General features: G+C 43.6%; 1 long non-coding RNA gene across 1 annotated transcript; it reads right to left on the bottom strand.

Annotated features, from left to right (window-relative positions):
• Positions 1-1,267: 1,267 nt before the first annotated feature.
• Positions 1,268-19,578, bottom strand: LOC148005236 (uncharacterized). The gene is made up of 2 exons (XR_015623018.1): positions 19,453-19,578; positions 1,268-3,057 (listed from the first exon to the last, which is right to left on the bottom strand). It is a non-coding gene; the product is annotated as an uncharacterized LOC148005236 (long non-coding RNA).
• Positions 19,579-19,841: the final 263 nt, after the last annotated feature.

The raw sequence follows: 19,841 nt of genomic DNA on the forward strand, positions 1-19,841 counted from the left end.
GAATGTAGCTATTTCTTGGGAAGCCTGGGTTCCTCTTAATGGCCATATATAATTTGCAGCTAGGTTGGTTTGCTACTATTGTTGTAGCATTACTGCCCATGTTGCCTCCAGGATGCAGCCAGAAAATATTTATATATTCATACATGGAGTCTGCTGGTATGCATCTGCCTCTGCACATGCATACAGTTATAGTGCTTTCTCTAATTGTATACATTTCCAATAAGAACATAGAGTCTTGGGTAGGATTCTCTCAATAGGCAAAGCACCATTAGAAATATTCAAAGAGGTGTTTCAACATAGCAACATGGATGTTGACCCATGATGGTGAATGGACCATACTCAGCTGTTTAATCTCAAAGGAGGCAATTAAACTCACTAGTACCTCTACATGAACATACAGACAAAGGTAGACATTGCCACTATGCATTTAACAGTATTTCCACAAGAAATGGCCACGGTTACATTCCTATTTGATCCTAAGGTCACTTAGGTTCTTTCTCAACCCTCAGTCTCTAATCAGACAAAGAAATAGAGTATACCTGCATGAAGTTTATGGTTTTTGTTCTTTAATAAGGAACACTTATTAAAAGATTTATGGGGCTGGAGCAATGGTTCAGTGGTTATGAACACTGTGGTGGTTTGAGTAGGTTTGGGACTGTAGACTCATGTGTTGGAATGCTTGGTCCATGGGGAGTGGTGCTATTAGGAATTGTGGCCTTTTGGAGGAGGTGTGTTATTGTGGGGGTGGGCTCTGAGGTCTCTATGCTCAATCTCCACTCATTGTGGAAAGAGAGGCTCCTTGTTGCCTGTGCAAGATCTAAGTCTCCTCCTGGCTGCTTTTAGATCAAGATGTAGAACTCTCTGATCCTCCAGCACCATGTCTGCCTCATGCTGCCATGCTTCCTACCACGATGATAATGGATTGAACCTCTGAAACTGTAAGCCAGCCCCAACTAAGTGTTTGCCTTTGTAAGAGTTGCCTTGGCCATGGTGTCTCTTCACAGCGGTAGAACACTGACTAAGACAGGCACTGACTGCTTTCTAAGGGAACCCATGTTTCATTCTCAGTGCTCACATGGTGGCTCATAAACATCTGTAACCCCAGTTGCAGAGGATCCAATACCTTTTGACCTCCACAGGCACTAGTCACACACATAGTACACGCCTGTGTGCATGCACATGTGCGCGCACACACACACACACACACGCACATACACACAGGCAAAACACTCATACGCATAAAATTAAAAAATTAAACAAAAATAGGTTTTTAAGTGTGAAAAAGTACTTTATAGGCATGGGGTCATATTTTAAAATAACAACTTAAACATAATCCTACTATCTGTACACAACAATTATTTCCAGTTATTTGTCTTTCTTTCAACAGTTACATATCTGTGAACTGTGATATGCAAATGGCATATCAACTTTAGATTCCTAGTTATTTCATTGTTGTTGGTCAAATAAACAATACTGTATGAGTATAACGTTGCTAGCACTTAATCACATGAGCCTGGGAGGGGGGAGGAAAAAAATCAACTTTTATCATCAACACATTGAGGGGAGCCTTAATTTCCTATTATAGACACACATGATTGACAAAGACTGAAGCCCACTTCAAAATGACTTTGTAATCAGCTATGATTTTTCTTTTACTTACACCTGCTATAATGGTTAGTTTTGTTAATTTGACACAATCTAGCATCACCTGGGAAGAGAGTCTCAATGAGGAATTGCTTAGGTCAGTTGGCCCATGAGCATATCTGTGGGGGATTGTCTTGGTCATGTTAATTGATGTTGGAAGACCCAGCCCTCTGTGGGCAGCACAGTACCCTGTTTCCTAGGTTGTATATGAGTGGAGAACGTCAGATGAGCAGTAGGCATGCATGCATGCAAGTATGTTCTCCCTGCTAGTGACTGCAAATGAGGCTGTTTTAAGTTCCTGCCCCTTGAACTGTGAGCTAAAGTAAGCCCCTCTTCCCCCAAGTTGCCTTTTTATTAAGATGTTTATATGCAAGCAACAGAAAGAAACCACCCCCTGACCCTTGAAGCTTGGGTTCTGGAAGCCTGGCCAGGGTTGGAGAGGGTATGCAGAAAAGACAGACACACATTGACACAGTGAAGCCGGCGGGGGTCAGGTGGGGTCTGAGCAGTGTGTTTATTAAGTCCGGTACAGGGTTAGCTCGTCCATACAATGTTCAGTTCCAGCTCAGGATAGTCTCATGCTTTGAAAATCCAAGAAGAGGAAGGTCAGCTGCCAGCTTTGACACATAGCAATCAATCGTTGGACTCGGGAGGATGTGTTGCCATTTTCCCTGTGTCTGGGCCCTATGGCCGTATGGGTAATGGCTTTGCGAATTTTACATGACTCTGAGGCCTCAGGGTACTCAACATGTTTGTGTTCATGCCAACAATGCACGTGTGCTTAGGATACTTGCCCAGGGCTTCCTCCACTCCCCACAAATCTAAAGCACCGGGTTTCACATCTCACAGAGCCAGAGAACCAGGAGAGAGAACCAGGAGAGAGGTTTCAGGAAGCCAGTGGGAAGATGCCTTATGTGTGGGAGAAGAGCGCGCCGGTCTTTGGCATGGAAGATGGGAGGATGTGACCCTGAAAGGGCATGCGGCAAGGCAGAAAGTTCCAGCAGTGAGGGGAGGACCTGGCAGCGATATGCCGACAGCGACAGCGGCCAGAGAGCAATCTGTTAATGGGATCCAGAGCAGACTATGGGAAAAGGTTGGTGTCTGTGGGAAGTCACCAAAGTGGGGCTGAGAGGAATCAGAAAAGTCCTTGGTCTGCTCGTCAGTTTGTTCCTGCCACAAAGTCCCTGATGGAAACCACAGGAAGCACCATCCAGTGCCAAATTAGTCACAGAGTTCATCCAGCAAGGTGAAAGAACCAAGTTTGATAATACTGGCAACTGCTCTAAACACAAGCCAGAGCCGAAGAAGGAACAGGCTAGGGTGGGGAGTTGGAACAGAGGGGGCCGCTAGGATTGAGGGACGAGTAAACCCTCAACTTAGGCAGCAAACACCTCAAGCAAACTGCTTGTTTACCTAGAGAGAGAGAGCGTAAAAATAAATGAGTGTTTCATTCGAGACGCTCCATTCTTTACGAGTAGCAGAGAAGGCACTCCAGAAAAATCTTACTTACCAACTGCAGAGTGGATATGAAACTCACAACAGAGGACCATTCACTTAAATACCAAGGATGAAGGAATGACACGCAAAATAATTTTAAGGCTCAAATAATTCATAATAAAATTAACAAGATTATTAATGTTGTCTAGCTCAAGAATTGAACTTAGTATAGGAACCATATAAATTTTATTTTTGCTGAGTTATCAAATGCAAAGTATATAAATATGACTCTTAAAATCTTGTGATTTAGGAATGTGTTCTCTTTCTCTGTGATAATTACAATAAATCTTACGTTTCAGGGCCAGTGAGCAAGACAAAGCATTTGCTGTTCCTGCCTGACCATCTGAGTTGAACTCTTCAACCCACAGTGAAAGGAGAGAGAGAACAGACCTCTGAAAGCTGCCCTCTGACCTCTATGCATCCACTGCGCCCACGTTCACATCCACACACACCCATCACACACGAGTACTCTGTCTTTCTAAATAAAAATTGTAAACGCACAGGACAGTCATGGTGGCACACACCTTTGACCCCAGCACTCAGGAGGCAGAGGCAGAGTTGGAGGCTAGCCTGGTCCACATAGCAAATTCCAGAATAGCCAGACTACATAGAGAGACCCTGTTTCGAAAAAACAAAACCCAATGGTTTAGAAATTATTGTTTATTAATGAATCTAAATCTCTCATTAGTTTCCTTGATACTCATTAGTCTTGAAGCAGAATAAAAATGAATTTATATTTCAAATTCCTTCGTTGCTGACAAAACTCAGGAGAAAGAAATGAATCTGGATGCAAATATTTAGCTGACCAGTATGAATCAACTGCTCATGAAATATGGTTACACTAATTTTCAGGCCATGAGTCATCTGTCAGGAGGAAAAAGGAAACATGCTAATAATGTGGAATAGGATTATGCACTCTTGAAGTCAATTTAGCAACCTGCAGGCACTGTCAGAGCAGAGCACAAATCCATTTAGAGGCCCTTCCTCATGTTAAGGCTGCTTTATTGGCTTGCACACTTTCTCCTTTTGTTTGCCACTTCTTGCTGAGATTCTATGAGACCAAAATCAAGAAAGACATATCCTTACTTATTATTTATGATAAAGATATTATGACCTTTTGGCGATAGTTCTTATTTGAAAACCTAGTAGAGCTTTTCAGTGAATCTATCTGGTCCTGGATGTTTTTGGCTAGATTTTTTTTTTTTATTGCTACGTCCACCACCTCACTTCTTATTCTTAAACTTCCTTATTCCCTTTTAAGACAGGGTCTCTCTAAAAGGCCTGGTTGTCCTGGAACTCACTATATGGGTCAGGCTGACCTTGAACTCAGAGACCTGCCTGCTTCTCCCTCCCAAGTGCTGGGCTTAAAGGCACACCCCACCATGTACCACCATGCCTGGCCAATCTCACTGCTTCTTATAGGTCCGTCTAAAATTGTTTATTTCATCTTTGATTAATTTTGTTAGGACATAAGTATAGAAATGCATCTGTTTGGCTCTTCCAATTCAGTAGAAGGTAGTATCCTAATATAATATCTTATTTATTATTAAAGAGTTTCCGACATATACAATGTACTTTGATCATGTCACCTCTACTTCTCCCTCCAACTCCCCACAGACCTCGTACACATCTCCTTCTCCTTACCCACCAACTCCAGTTAGTCCTGCATGTATGTGCATGGTTATGCGGCCATCCACTGGAGCCCAAGGAACTCACCCGGAGTTGCCCAAAGAAAATTGGCTAGTCCTCCCTTAGTAGTAATCAACGACCAACAGCTCCTAATCTAGGAATGGGGCCTCACAGTGCCTATCCTCATATTTTATTTGTGGAGATAGTTTTCTTACGTAGCTGCTCCACTCTTGTTCCTTGTTATGACTCAGTATATGACAATAGGTCCTTCTATACATTTATGTGGCCAGCACATTTCTCTAAAACTTTCAGCTGTTTTGAATGTTTGTTTTTCTCCTCATTTTTAAATTAGTCTTAAAAATTACCATGCAGAGTAATGGGTTTATCATAGCATTTTCATGAATTCTTCATTCTGCTCAGTCCTTGTCTTCCCTATGCCAGGCCTTGACAAGCCCTGCGGTCTACTTCATTAAAATTCTCTTTCTTCTTTCATTTTGCATATGTTCTTTTACCCCTTTCCTTCCTCCCTTAAGATTTCTTTCCCTTCTTTCATTGTCCTCTTTCTAGCTTTATGAAACACACACACACACACATACACACACACATCTGGGATCTGCATGTGAAAGAAAACATGAAGTGCTTGTGTTTCTACATCTGAGGTAGTTTGCTATATAATATAATCATTTCTAGTTTCATCCACTTTACTGCAGATATAATGGTTTTATTTCCTTTCATGGTGGAATAAAATTTCATTATTTATATGCCCCACGTTTCCTTTACCATTCATCTATTGGTGGACATCTAGGCTAGTCCTGTTCCTTATTCACTGTAAGCATTGCCGCAGTAAATGTGGGTAAGTTGGCTAAGGCATGTTGATTTAGAGTCTTTCACATGCTTACCTGGGAAAGACAGAGCAAGGCCATTTGGTAGTTATAGTTTCTGTTTTATCAGAAACCTCCACATTGATTTCTGCCAGTTTACACTCCCACAAGAAGTAAACAACGATTCTTCTTCTCCATATCCTTGTGAGCATTTGTTTTTGCTTTTTTTTGTTTGTTTGTTTGGTTGGTTGCTTTGGTTTTTCAAGACAGGGTTTCTCTGTGTAGACCTGGCTGTTCTGGAAATGGCTCTGTAGACTAGACTGGTCTTAAATTCAGAGATCCACCTGCCTCTGCCTCCCAAATGCTGGGATTAAAGCTATGCACTACCTCCTGGTGGTTTTTGTTTTCTTGATGGCAGCCATCCCTGCTGGGGTGAACTGGAATCTCAGAGAAGCTTGAATTTGCATTTCCCTGATAGCTAAGGATGTCAAAGCCTTTGGCAGAGTTAATCACCCTTTATGTTTCTTCTTTTGAGAACTATCTATTCAGTTCATTGTTCATTCACCGAGTGAAGATTTGTTTTCTTAGTATTTGGAATAAATGGTCTTAAATGTTCACTAAGAAGCCTGTGGACTTCGGTGGACTCTATTATATCTCAAATTTCATTCACTGGGGTCTTCTCATTCTATTGCCTACTTTGGTTCTGGACTTGTTAGTCTTATTCTTTTTCAAAGAAGCACATCTTTGGGGTGGGGTACTGCACGCCTTTAATCCAGCACTTGGGAGGCAGAGGTGGGTGGATTTCTGAGTCTGAGGCCAGCACGGTCTACAGAATGAGTTCCAGGACAGCCAGGTACACAGAGAAACCCTGTCACAAAAAACACACAAAACCCCAAACACATATCTTTGTTTAATCCTGCCTATGGCTCTTTTAGCCGTCATTTCCTTTCTGCCTTCACGTTTGCTATGTACTTCCTGCCATTCGGGGCTTTGGGCTTTGGGCTTTGCTTTTGTTTTCCCAGGACATGACTGCTTCACTGGTTGTTCATTCATTTGAGATCCCTCTGACTTTTTCCCATTTTTAAAAATTTTTTCTTTTTCTTTTCTTTCTGGGAATTTTGTACATATATACAATGAAATACAAGTATATCTACTCTCCAATTCCTTCCTTCCAACTTCATATCTTTAAAAAAAGATTTTTGATCACCTACTAAGTCCAGTTGTCTACATAAACATGGAGAGCCTAGCAATGGCCACTTCTTCAAGGAGGGATGATTCTTCCTCCCCCAGCAACTATCCACTGCCAATGGCCCCTCAGTAAGGAGTGGGCAGGAGATCAACTGTCTCTTCTGTGCTAGAATTTTGTCTGGCTTGATCTTGTGTTGGCCTCTCTGAATTTTTGTTTGTTTGATTATATGTTTTGAATCTGGGTTTCTCTATGTAGCCCAGGCTGTCCTAGAACTCACTTTGTATACCAGGCTGGCCTCAAACTCAAAAGCCTGCCCGTCTCTGCCACCTGAGTGCTGAGATTAAATGTGTCCCCCATCATGCCTGGCATATACTTTATTCTTAGAACAAACTTAGTTGGGTCCCAAAGGTCCTGGAATACCATATTTGTAAGTACACTGACTATAGGAAAATTTAACTTTCTGATTTTTCCAATGACCACTCAATTCGAGAGCATATTGTTCTGTATCCAAGTATTTTTGGAGTTCCTGTAGTTTCTTTTGTTATTTATTTCTAGTTTATTCCACTCTACTTCAACAAGATACAATAAACTATTTTTATTCTTTCATATTTGTTAAAGCTTCCTTTGTGGACCAGAATATTATCTGTTCTAGAGGGAGTGAGGCTCCATGGGATTGTTTTCTGAAGGGACTCCGGCCAGCTCCTGTGGCGGGTGAGCATGGCTCTGGCAGGCCTTGCCCTTCTCTCCCCTTCCCTCTGTCTTGCTAAAAACCGTTAGATTGCATTCCTAAGGCTGGCCACCAAGGCCTATTCCCTTATTTGGTCACTTCCTTCTCCTGAGGTTGACTACCAAGGTCCAGCTATCAAAGTATTGAAGTTTAAAATTAAACATCCTAACTTGGGTTTTCCCTTTGTACCTTTATAAACTGCCACTTTCTTATGTGCCAAGCCTGTCTTCTCTCTATCCAGAGGCAGTTCTTTGTCCTCCAGGATAAATATTCCTTTCCCCTCTCCTTTGTTCCTGTCCCCTTCTTCATCCTCTAACCCTCTAACTCCCATCTTTGTCTCTTATTCCCCCCTCCCATCCCTCTGGGATAAATAAATCGTCTTTGTGCTGAGGACTTGTCTTGGGGGTCCTGAGCCAACACTTTTCCTTTTATTTTCCATATCTGTTGAATGTGTTAGGTCTGCTATAGCTATGTTAAGTCCACTTGATCTGCACTGTAGTTTAGTAGAAGTCTGTTTCTGGTATTTATAATAGGGTATGGAAACCACTTTCTGTTATATGAGGACCAGTCTGATCTTTTATTAGTGTTGACATACATTGAGAGTCCGAACAGTGCATGTATACTTTTAATTACAGGAGTTCCTGTTTTATTAATGAAAACAGCCTTCTTTATCTCTCCTCATGAACTCTGGCCTGACTTGTACTTGTATCGGGTCTCAGAATAGCTACACAGCTTGTTTTCAGTGTCTCTTCACTTGATAGACTGTTTTCATCCTTCCATCCCCTCCCCCGCCCCTCCCCCACCCTCCATCTGTGGGGTCTCTGGAGAAACTAGCCAGATCTAGTTTTCTCAATCTAATCAGCTATTTCAAGTCTTTCTGTTGGTGTGTTCAGGCTATTTAAATGTAAGGTCATTTTTGAGGGGTACTTGAGGATTCCTAAGATTTTGTTGGCTGTTTGTTTGTTTGTTTGTTTGTTTTGCTTTTTATTCCTCTGTTAGGATCAGAAGTTGGCTGCTTACTGTGTTGATCATCACGGGCTTTTCCTGTTCCCCTTTGTGAGTCTGTTTCCCTCCGGAAAGTTACTGTTTCCTGTGCTCTTGTGACTGAGACCATCTTTCTTCCTCCTGTATGCAGAATTCCTTAAACTGTCTTCTGCAGTGCTGGCTTGGTGGTCACAAAATGTGTTGTTAGCTTGTGCCTGCCTTGAAGTGTTCTTGTTTCTCCATCAATTTTGAAAGATAGCTTCATTGTAGTTAGCAGTTCTTGCCAGCTTTGCATTGGAGGTGGATGGATGGGGTCAATCTCTAGGACTTCCCAGAGACCTGGGATGGAGGAGGCCCCCAGGAGTCTATGGGGGTGACTTTAGCTGAGAATCCAAGCAATGGGTATATGGGATCTGAAGAGACTAACCCCTGTAGGACCTCCACTGGAGGGATAGGACACTAACCCACCCACAAAACCTTTGACCTAAAACTTGTCCAGTCTACAAGAAATTTAGGGACAAAGATAGAACAGGGACTGAGAGAATGACCAACCAATAACAAGCCCAACTTGAGAACCATCCCATGGATAAGCACCAATCCCTGACACTAGTAATGATACTCTGGGATGCATGCAGACAGGAGCCTAGCATAATTGTTCTCCATCCAGCAGCTGACTCAAAACAGTCACACAGAACCACAGGCAAACATTGGATGGGTTGGGGAATCTTATGGAAGAGCTGGGGAAAAGATTGAGGAACACAAAGAGGATAGGAACTCCACAGGAAGACCAACAGAGTCAACTAACCTGGACCCTTAGGAACTCTGAGCCTGAACCAAAGAGCATACATGGGCTGGACCTACACCTCCTAGCATGTATGTAGCAGATGTGCAACTTGGTCTTCATGTGGGTCCTGAACAACTGGAATGGGGGCTATCCCTAAAGCTGTTGCCTATCTGTGGATTCCATTCCCCTAACTGGGCTGCCTTGTCTGCCTCAGTGGGAGAGGATGTGCCTAGCCCTGCAGATACTTGCAATGTACACACACACACACACACACACACACACACACACACACACACACACACATATACATACACACCCAGGGCAGTCTTCACCCACTCAGAGGAGAAGGGGATGGGGGGTAGGGGGAGGGACTGTGTGATAGGGTGTGGAGACTGGGAGGTGGGGGCAACAGTGATCAGGATGTAAAGTGAATAAATAAATAAATTAATGGGGGGGGGGGCTTGAAATATATTATTCCATGCTTTCCTGGCCTTTCAGATTACTGAAGAGTAGTCTAGTGTTTCTTCCTTTGTAAGTTGACATCTTCTCCTCGTATTTTTTTTTAATATTGTTTCTTTGCTGAGTTTTGACGTCTTGTCTTTCATTTGCCAAGAGGTTCTTTTCTGGTGATGTCTCTTGAGGATTCTTAATACCTCCTGTATTTGAATGTCCATTTCTTTTTCCAGGTTTAGAAACGTCTGTCATCATTTCATTGAATGGATTCTTTTTTGCCTTTAGTTTTTATCTTTGCTCTTTGTATCTTGTGGACTCTCAGGGTGATAATATCCTAGGGTTCTTGGGTAGTGTAGACAAGTTTTTCTTTTTTTCTTTTCTTTATAGATGTTTGAGTGTAGTATTTCATCTGCCATGCCCTGTTTTTATTTGAATCATTGAGTCCTTGGAAATTGGAGACTGTCCCAGAGCAGGTCTGGGGGAGGGCAGCTGAACGTGTGAACTCACTGCATTCCTATAGTTTATGACGCTGTTGAGCCTGATGTGCCCCAGAGCTGTCTTCTCTCTACGTGTTTATCTTCTTACCCTCTGTGTGAGCAGGGCCTGTGCTGGGTACATTTAGCTTTGCAATCTTGGCTGGGCAAGTTCCCTTCTCCTCCCAAGACTCCCCAGATGGTACTGGGTGATATGGCTAGTTCGTCTGATGGGGTAGGTGATGGAGAAGGGATGCCTATCAAATATACTGCAAGTGTGGTCTGCACGGGGGACCTGTCCTTCTACTTGTAAGATCTCCTGAGTACTACTCAGCTGATGGGAAGACACTGCTGTAATGTTAAGTTAGGCATTGGGGCTTTTGGGGCAGGTGTGGAGTGTGGAGGGCGGGTGTTAGGGTTCTACAAGAGATAGCTGGCTCTGGAGGTTGACAGGCTTAGGGACATCAAAGTCCTGAGTCATTCTGAGTGGATGAGACCTGTTCCCAGTCATCAGGATGGGGCCGTCATTCCCTACACACTTTATTACCTGGGCTGAGCATCCTGCTGCACATATATTTTGGCTTACAGTTTTGAAGCCAGCCAGATCTGCAACACTGGCTCCCAAGGCTGTTTCTCACCCTGGGGCTCGGGAATTTCAATTGAAGCTCCCTGATTCATAGTTGTTTCTGTTCTTGGGTCCCAGTGTAGATCAGTTTTAAACAAATAGGTGCCCTTTCAGAATGGTAACTGGCCACTGCACTCTGAGTCATACTGGGTGACAAAATGCCATGCCTCTGTGCTGCTAACCTGTCTGACAGAGGAGTCACTGTGTCATCAAGACTGGAAGCTGTGCTTGAGACTTTAGAAGGCTGCAGGCTAGCTTTTTTCTCGTTTTCCTTCAAGATAAAACTTCTGCTTTTCCTCTTCCTGCCAACGACCCCTTCTGACTTCTTTTTCCTTTTCTCTGTAGCCTGTTAGCTCCTTGCTATTCTATCTTTCCTCGTGCAGCCTGGTGTAGAGGAGTTTTTCAGTGCTGTCTTACTAGCTCTACTGGCTCATGTGTGTGCCAACTTAACACAGGCAGAGTCATCAGAGAGGAAGGGGCCTCAGCTGAGGAATCCGTTCATAAGACAGTTCCTCAATTAGTGATCAATGGGGAGGGCCCAACTCACTGTTGGTGGTGTCATCTCTGGCCTGGTGGTCCTGGGTTCTATAAGAAAGCAGTCTGAGCAAGCCATGTGAAGCAAGCCTGTAAACAGCACTCCTCCATGGACTTTGCATCAGCTCCTACTTCCAGGTTCCAGCCCTGCTTGAATTCCTGTCCCGACTTCCTCCAATGGTGGGCAATGATCTGGAAGTGTAACTGATAAACCCTTTCTTCCATAACTTGCTTTCCAGTCATGGTGTTTCAGCCCAGTAATAGAAACCATAATCAAGACACTAGTGTTCAGCTTCTACTCTGTGACCTCAATGCACTGCCTAATTGCCAGTCGCTGAGTTGGGATCAGCACAGCCATCTGCTTTTGCCAGTCTGCCCCTAGACTGCCAGCAATTCCCTGCATTATTTATAGCCTAGCTTCAGCTGGTTGGCTGGCTTACCTGTATCTCATGGTGGCTCTGCCAGATACTTGCATCTGGTCTCCCACTAGCACCTCACTCTACCTTCCCTTTCCCCACATAATTGAAACTTTGTTCTTGTTTTTCCAGAAAAAGTACAAGGTTTGATGTCTGAGCTTGGTATTAAGAGCTCCCTACTCAGCCTACGCTGGCCATCTTTCCCTGCCATCTCAGAGGGTGCCCTAAGTTTTCCAAGACCATCCCTCCATCTATGGATTTGATGGAGGATTTTGATCCACATTACCTCTGCTCCTTAAATTTCTCTTTACTTACTCCTCCTCTGAAAGGATGATCATATTTTCTGAATTTTAATTTTATTTTTACTTTATGTGTTTGGATGTTTTGTCTGTACATACTTGGTGCAAAAAGAAGCTGTTGATCCCCTGGAACTTGAGTTACAGACAATTCTGAGCTGCCAAGTGGGTGCCAGGATTTAAATGAACCAGGTTCTCTGGAAGAGCAGTCAGTGCTCCTAACCACTGGGCCATCTCTCCAGCTCAACATCTAAATTTAAAGTATGGGCTGTTCGTACTGCCTTCCTAAAGACTACCAATCCTCTATTTCCTTCTTTTATTTCTATTGTCTTCAAAAAGTTACCTATACCTATGAAAAATGCAGATTTCCATTAATTGTGAAGATATTTGTCTTCCAAAATTCTGAGAGACTTGCATTCAATGTTCATAGTGCCCTCCAACCCAGAAACCTGTTTTCCCCTCCTCTCTCTCCACTGGGCAGTGAAGCCAGTCACTTACAGGTAAGACAGTGTTGTACCACTGAGTGAACCATGCCCCTACCAGGACTTTATCCTTTCTTATTTGACTCTTCAGTGGATTGGATAGTTTTCATTCAATATACTTAGAGTTTAGGTCTTCTCTGGGGCCATGGAATCATTCTCTTGGATTCTTTCTCCCTTCTTCACATTTTTTTTGGGGGGGGGGTCATTCTCTTGATACAGTCATTTAGCTTTTTCTTAAATATTCACTCTGTCTACTATCTCTCAGCTTATGTCTTATGCTTATTTGCTTTTTCCAGTTCTGATAGGAGGGCTTTGATGAATGGATCCCATTTTGGATTGACTGTTCTAAAGTCTCTCACTGTCTGCACACTGTCTGGTTGTGAGTCTCTATGTTAATTCCCATCGGTTGCAAGATGAAGCTGCTCCATGCTGATATATGGGCATAGGAGTGTGTTATCAGGAGTAGTTTTCTTGCTATGCTCCTTTACCTGAATAACAGCAGTAGGTATTCCCTGAGGCCCATGATTGATCTTGTCCCAAGTTCTTGCCCACTTCAGCAATGTCAGGTTTGGATTCCATCTTATGGAGTTGGTTAAAAACCCTGTTAGAAGGTGCTTGGTTACTCCTGTAACCTTTGCACCTCTGTTGCACCAGTACATCTTGTAGGCAGGTTCACTGTTGTAGTCCCTGGGACTGTAGCTGGGGGATATTTATGATTATTTTTCTTCTTCGGTGACACGCAGAGTAACTTTGAGCACTGTGGACACTAATTAGCAGGTGTGAAGCTTCTAGTAGGGTACCAGCTCAACTTCTCTGCGTTCTCTAGCATGTATAAGTGCTGTCTTCAGAGATAGGTCTTTATCTGTCGGGCGTGAAGAGTCACCAGTAGCCTTGACAATAGCCTGTGATATTTAGAGGCTTCCATTTGGCCTCCTTGGACAATGATTCAACAAGTTGCAGTCCATTCCCAGCACTAGGCGTTTTACTTGGTGGCATAAAATGTCTAGTTGGTGCATTGTCTCTCCTATTATTTGGTAACTCCATTTAGATTCCTTTCATATATGTATAGGTTTTAGGAAGCCTCTACAGCCATAGGTAGGCCATTTGTAATAACATGAAAACGTCTACCTTATTTTTTTGAGCTAGGTTCTCTCATTGTTCTGGAGCTTGCTGAGTTATAAGCCCCACAGATCCACCTCTCTCTAGTTCTCCAGAGCTCCAGTGAGAAGGGCATCACCATGTCTAGATTTTTTTTTAAATGTCAGTTCTAGAGACCGAGTTTTAGGTCCTTAAGCACCCCATAAATGAGCAATCTCCCTATCTTTCTGAGTAGTAACTTAAACAATATTCTGAAATCATATTTAGACTAAAATTGGCCCTGACTTACAATGGAGGAAAACATTATCTGATGAAAACATGACTGAGGGCACAAAGTTTAATATTTGCATTTATTATTATATTCCTTTCTTCCTCCTCTCTTATTTTATTCATTGTCTTCTTCTGCTTCTCCTCCTCCTCCTCTTCCTCTTCCTCCTTCTTCCTCTTCTTCTCTCCTCCATTTTAAAGACACAGTCTCGCTCTGTAGCCTTAGCTTCACTAGTCTAGACCAGTTCATCCTCCAGATAATACTCTGTAGACAAGATTATCCTCCAGCTCATAGAGACCCACCTGACTGTGCCTCCCAAGTGCTCAGATTAATAGGGTATGCAGCACCACGTCCAGCCTGGATATTTTATTTTTCACTTATAAACAGAACTTTAAAATTTGCCATGGCTTCTACTGAGATCCAGAGAAGAGAAGCCAGGCTTTATGTTGGTTTGTTTTGAAAAGAGGAGGAAGGAGAAGGGAATGACCTCATTAACTGTGGACTAGAAGTGCTGAGTAACTGGCACTTGTGGTGGACTTGGCTTGTGTGAGCAGTTAACTACCGGGGAAACAGAGATCTATGAATCATCAAAGGCTGAGAGCAATGTCTGCAGCTTCTTTTGTGACTCAACATTAACATCCAAACAAACATCCACAAGCTACAAGTTATTTTGATGAGTAACTCACATTCTAGCTGAATCAAATAAACACAAATTTTAACTTTTTTTTTCAGCTCATTTGATTAAACTTCAACTAACTCCTAATGGAAATGATTCGGTTTTCATACTTCATCAAAAGTGTTAGGACTGAAAGGGATTATATAGCCCATCAAGTACAATTTTACTCCTTGTTATGATGAATTTTAGAGGGGTCAAGTAGTGGAGTGTGAACAGAAAAGCTGAGACTGCAGAGTTAGAGGCCTCTTGACACGGGGTTCAGACGGTGCCCAAGTACAATCAGTCCTCACATCTGAGTCTGTGCCAGGGACACTGGGAGGGAGACGCACGTGTTAAAATGTAGATTCTGGGCCTGTCAAGGTGTAAAAGTTGGTGAAGCTGTTTCCCACCAACTCTGACAACCTGAGTTTGATCCCTGGAACTGACATGCTGAGAAGAGAGAACCATCTCCTTCGAGCTGTCTTCTGGCCACCACACACATCTCAGCACACATGTCCCACTCACAGATAAGCAAATCCATGAAAGAACTGTTTATAAAAAGGGAGCTGGGAGATGGCTCAGTGGTAGAGTGCCTTTTGCCAAATGTGTGTGTGAAGCCTTAGGTTTAATTCCCGGCACTCAATAAAACAAATTATGAATTCCTCCCCAATCTCAGAGATCGGGGGTGAGACGCAGGGATTTACACTTTAAGGTGTTATTCAGGTAACCTTCAGATCATACTCTGATAGAGTACTGGGAACTGCTGGGAAGCTGTACAAATCATGCGCTCCCTTAGAATAAGACTGCGCTCTATTTTCAGGGTCAGACGTCCAGGGACAGTAAACTAACCTTATTTGGGGACTGGTGGAGCTCTTGGTCCAATTGGCTGTCATTTGGGACATTTTTTTGGGAAGGCTGGTTTTATTAGAGATGGAGCCCAGAGTCCTGCATATGTCAGACGAACCTCCCTCCACTGAGCTAAATTCCCAGGCTCTGTCCTGCTCTGTCATTTTTCAAGACAAATTTTCACTAAGAAAACTTACCAGACTGCTCTTGCCTCTGCCATCTTCGACCCAGACTTCCCAGTAGCTAGGATTATAGATCTGTGCACTAGACTCTACTGGGGACTTTTCTTTACAACTAGAAAGGCCAACTGAGTAGTCGGGTGCACCCACAAAGCAATTGTATGGTATCTGAGGAGTCTTTTAAACTGCAGCAGAGGCAGCAGGCTCATACAGAACCCTGGCCTCTGAGAAAAGTTAAGGCATCATATGTAGTCGGTTCTCACATCCCTACCGTTTAGATTCTACAATTAGCATCTTGCTATATTTGCTTCACTAGCTGTATACTCGTCTTTCCATCCCAAGTACAAGATTATCTTGCTTGCCAGGGTTTTAAATCCTTCCATCTCTACAGTGCTGTTTTTAACCTTTCTTTTGGCACAGACAGTTTCTCTGTATTCCCTGCTGCTTTGGCATCCTACTTGAGACCGTTACGTCCTTTTGAGACTGAACCCGTGTCTCTAGTTTTCAAGTGCATCTCTACACTCAGTAGAGCAGGCAGGCAGTGAAGACTGGTGGTTAAATCTGTCTTAGTTTCACTTATCATTTCATAATTAACACTGCTTCACAGTTCTATGTGGACACATTTTCAGCTACTTCATAACTCAGTGGATTAAAATATGAATCATTCTTTCCAGAAACACATACATTAAATTTTAGAGTAGTTTAAGAATCCCTCTTTATGTACTCTCATAACAAACCAGATGCTTCAGAGTACATTTTTCTTTGAAATATCAGGCACTACCTAATTACACCCATTACTGTGCTTACAGAAAGTCACCAGTGAGCTCTAATCTCCTGTCCCGCTCCTCCAAAGAATATGTCTCTCCACCACTGAATTCTCTTTTCTCTGTAACCCTATGTCCTGCAACCTGCGTAATCCTTCTAAACCTTTAAATTTTATTCATTTAGACTACGTGCGTACAAGCATTCACTAAGCAGGTACATGTGAAATGTGTGTAGGAGCGTTCACTAAGCAGGTACATGTGAAATGTGTGTAGGAGCGTTCACTAAGCAGGTACATGTGAAATGTGTGTAGGAGCGTTCACTAAGCAGGTACATGTGAAATGTGTGTAGGAGCGTTCACTAAGCAGGTACACAAGACTGCATGCATGAGCATCCATCATGCAGGCACACATGGAGGCTAGAGAGTAACTCCAAGAGAGGGCAACATCAAGACGTTATTCTCAATTGATTCTCTATTTTTCTTTTTTGTTTTTTTTTTTGTTTTTTTGTTTTTTTTTTTTTTTTGAGACAAGGTTTCCCTATATAATCTTGGCTGTCCTGGAACTCACTATAGACCAGGCTGACCTTGAACTCAGAGATCCACCTGCCTCTGTGTCCCAAGTGCTGGGATTAGAGGCGTGCTGTCTGCCCCCCTGCTGGGTACCTCTTTATCTTATTTTTAAGGCAGGGTCTATTACTGAACCTGGAGCTCATCTTTAGGGTATCTGACAGCTTAGCAAGCTCTGCAGACCCACTTGTTTATGCCCTGCAAGTTCTGGGGTCACACATGCTGCCCTGCTAGTTCTGGGGTCATACATGCTGCCCTGCTAGTTCTGGGGTCATACATGCTGCCCCGCTAGTTCTGGGGCTATACTTGCTGCCCTGCTAGTTTTGGGGTTATACATGCTATCCCGCTAGTTCTGGGGTTATACATGCTGCCCTGCTAGTTCTGGGGCTATACATGCTGCCCTGCTAGTTCTGGGGTCATACATGCTGCAACCACTGGTCTTTGTGTGCATGCTGGTGATCTGAACTCAGATTCTCATACTTGCACAGAAAGAACTTCACCCAGAGCCAGCCCCTGAAACCTTTCCTAATTATGCATTTGCTTTTAGAATCTCCAGTGGCCTCTCACTACCTATTAGTCTAGAGCCTGAAATTCCCTTTTCATCCCTAGTACTGATGAAAGACCTTTTCATTCTTCAAATGAATCTGGTTGTCATGACTTAAGTTCTAGTATTATATTCTGTGTATTTATGTGTGCACTCATGCTATAGTACATATGTGGAGGTCAGAGGGCAACTATGTCAAGTTGTTTCTTTCCTTCTACCTTTATGTGGGTCTCAGGTTACCAGGCTTCTATAGCAAATCACTTGATCTGCTGAGCCATCTTGTTGGACTGTATACCTTTTTTTTTTTTTTAAACATACAGATCTACCACCAAAGTGAGAAGTATTCTGTTATTTTACATTCCATAGACAGCCTTGTCGAGACATCACAGATATATACTGTCCTGTGCATGTTTGTGTCTACCTCACAGAAGAAAGTCCTACAGTTAAGGATTGTGTCCATTTCACACAGCCCTCAGCTCCTTTGCCGACTGGTGGGCTGTGACTATGAAACTGAACATTTTCAATACTCTGGGTTACCAAGGCAAGTTCACACGGCAGAAAGGGATAAGAGCCCTGAGGACATTATCTGATTATAATTAGGCACTGAGGGAATTAAGCTCTGAAGATGACCATATTTTCTCACAAAGAAGCTTATATTAGGACTTCAAAGTAAATCAGAAGAGTGCCAGAAAGAGGAAATGAGCTGTGACCTATTCACGGTCATACAAAACTCAAATAAATAGAACTTCAAGCCTAAGCCCCACAGTTACATTTGGTAGTCTTGTCAGACACATCCTTAGAAAGAAACTTTCCCAAAACAGCAGCAGCAGCAGCAGCAGCAATGACAACAACAACAACAACAAAACAAAAAATTGCCAAAGAAATATCCCACAAAATCTGCAAAACCCCCAAAAACCAACTTTGCAGTTTGAGAACCATGCCTGTAGTTATAAAATTGGAAGTGGTTTTAAAAAAATCTAGTAAAGGGTACACTCAGTCCACAGCACCAGTACCATCCCTGTGACACCAGACTACTGGGACATTTGGGGGCTGCCTCCGCCCACTCCTGGAATGTAGTCTCTAACTATGAGAAGAGATGCACCACAGAGGAGGCGAGCACTCCCAGCAGTGACAGAAGCCAGTGGCTGAAAGAGAAGTTTAAGCTGGTCTGGACCGTCCCAATCTGCCCTACTTAACTGACAGGTCACATAAGGTCACCCAGAACGATGTCGTCCTGTTCTATGGCTAGCAGGCACAATCTGTGTGGGGAGACGGAAGACTGTAGTGCGTACTTTGAGAATCCAGGCATGGAAGTCTGCGGTCATCTAGCCAGGCTGCTCTTCTCAGTTCCTGGGAAGCAGCCGCGTTATTTTAGTGATATCGCCTCTGTGGGTTTTCTCGATTGGGACGTACTTGATCGGAACCTAAACCTAAGCGCCCCACCTTTATTTGAGCTAGGGTCTCACTATGTAACGGTGGCTTGCCTGAAACTTTGTAGACCAGGCTGATCTTGAACTCAGAGAGATCTGCATGCCTCTGCCTCCCAAGTGCTGGGACTGAAGGCATGTAGTACCTTGTCCTGCTGTAGGAGTCCATTCTTGTATTATCCAGGGCTTTAGGGTACAGACTGGCTTCCTTCTGTCACCTCTGTTTTTCTGTCCCCTTCCTGCCTCCACGTTGTTATGGACACCCCTGTTCTCTCACCAAATCCCTGTCCACACAGGCCCTTTGAAGCCTAGGCTCCTAGTGTCCACAGCAAAACTCCTTCCTCACACGACCAACTTCCTGCCTCAACACCCATCTGAAGACCTTGACGACCAGCAACTGTGCTTCTTTCAGGGGTTCAGTTGGGGCCTTCCCCTTGGGGTTAGTCTTTCCCTTAGACCTTAGATGCCTAGTTCTGTCCTCCCAACTGCCTGTCCAGCCCTGTTCTGCCCCTCTAAGCCTGACACACACATGATCTGGCTACTGTACTCACCAGCTTTTATTGCTACTTTGAAGAACTATCTGGAGATTCCAGTTCCCAGGCACTCTGGTAGGATAGGCAGAGGTTTGGTGCTTCCTGGTCCCCTCAGACACTCACACCAGGCCGCCACAGGAAGCTCTGTAGAGTTCAGAAGGAGGCTTTAGGGACCTAGCATCTGTCCTCCAGTCTAGTGTTACTGAGGCTTGTCATGCATGTGTCAGGGGTGAGGACTCAGTCAGTCGGACTCCCTAGAGGAGTCAGTATCCTCTCCATCTTCCAGCTGTGCAGCTGGCTCATATCTAGATGTCTCCAGGCTCCTGTAATGGCTGATGCCTTCAAGGTATCTTGTCCTCACTTGCTATTCACCTGGCATGGGGCACTAATTTCTTGGGGAATCCCTT

The sequence above is a fragment of the Rattus norvegicus genome, chromosome 6, assembly GCF_021556685.1.
Source record: "Rattus norvegicus strain SHRSP/BbbUtx chromosome 6, alternate assembly SHRSP_T2T, whole genome shotgun sequence".
NCBI classification, from domain to species: domain Eukaryota; kingdom Metazoa; phylum Chordata; class Mammalia; order Rodentia; family Muridae; genus Rattus; species Rattus norvegicus.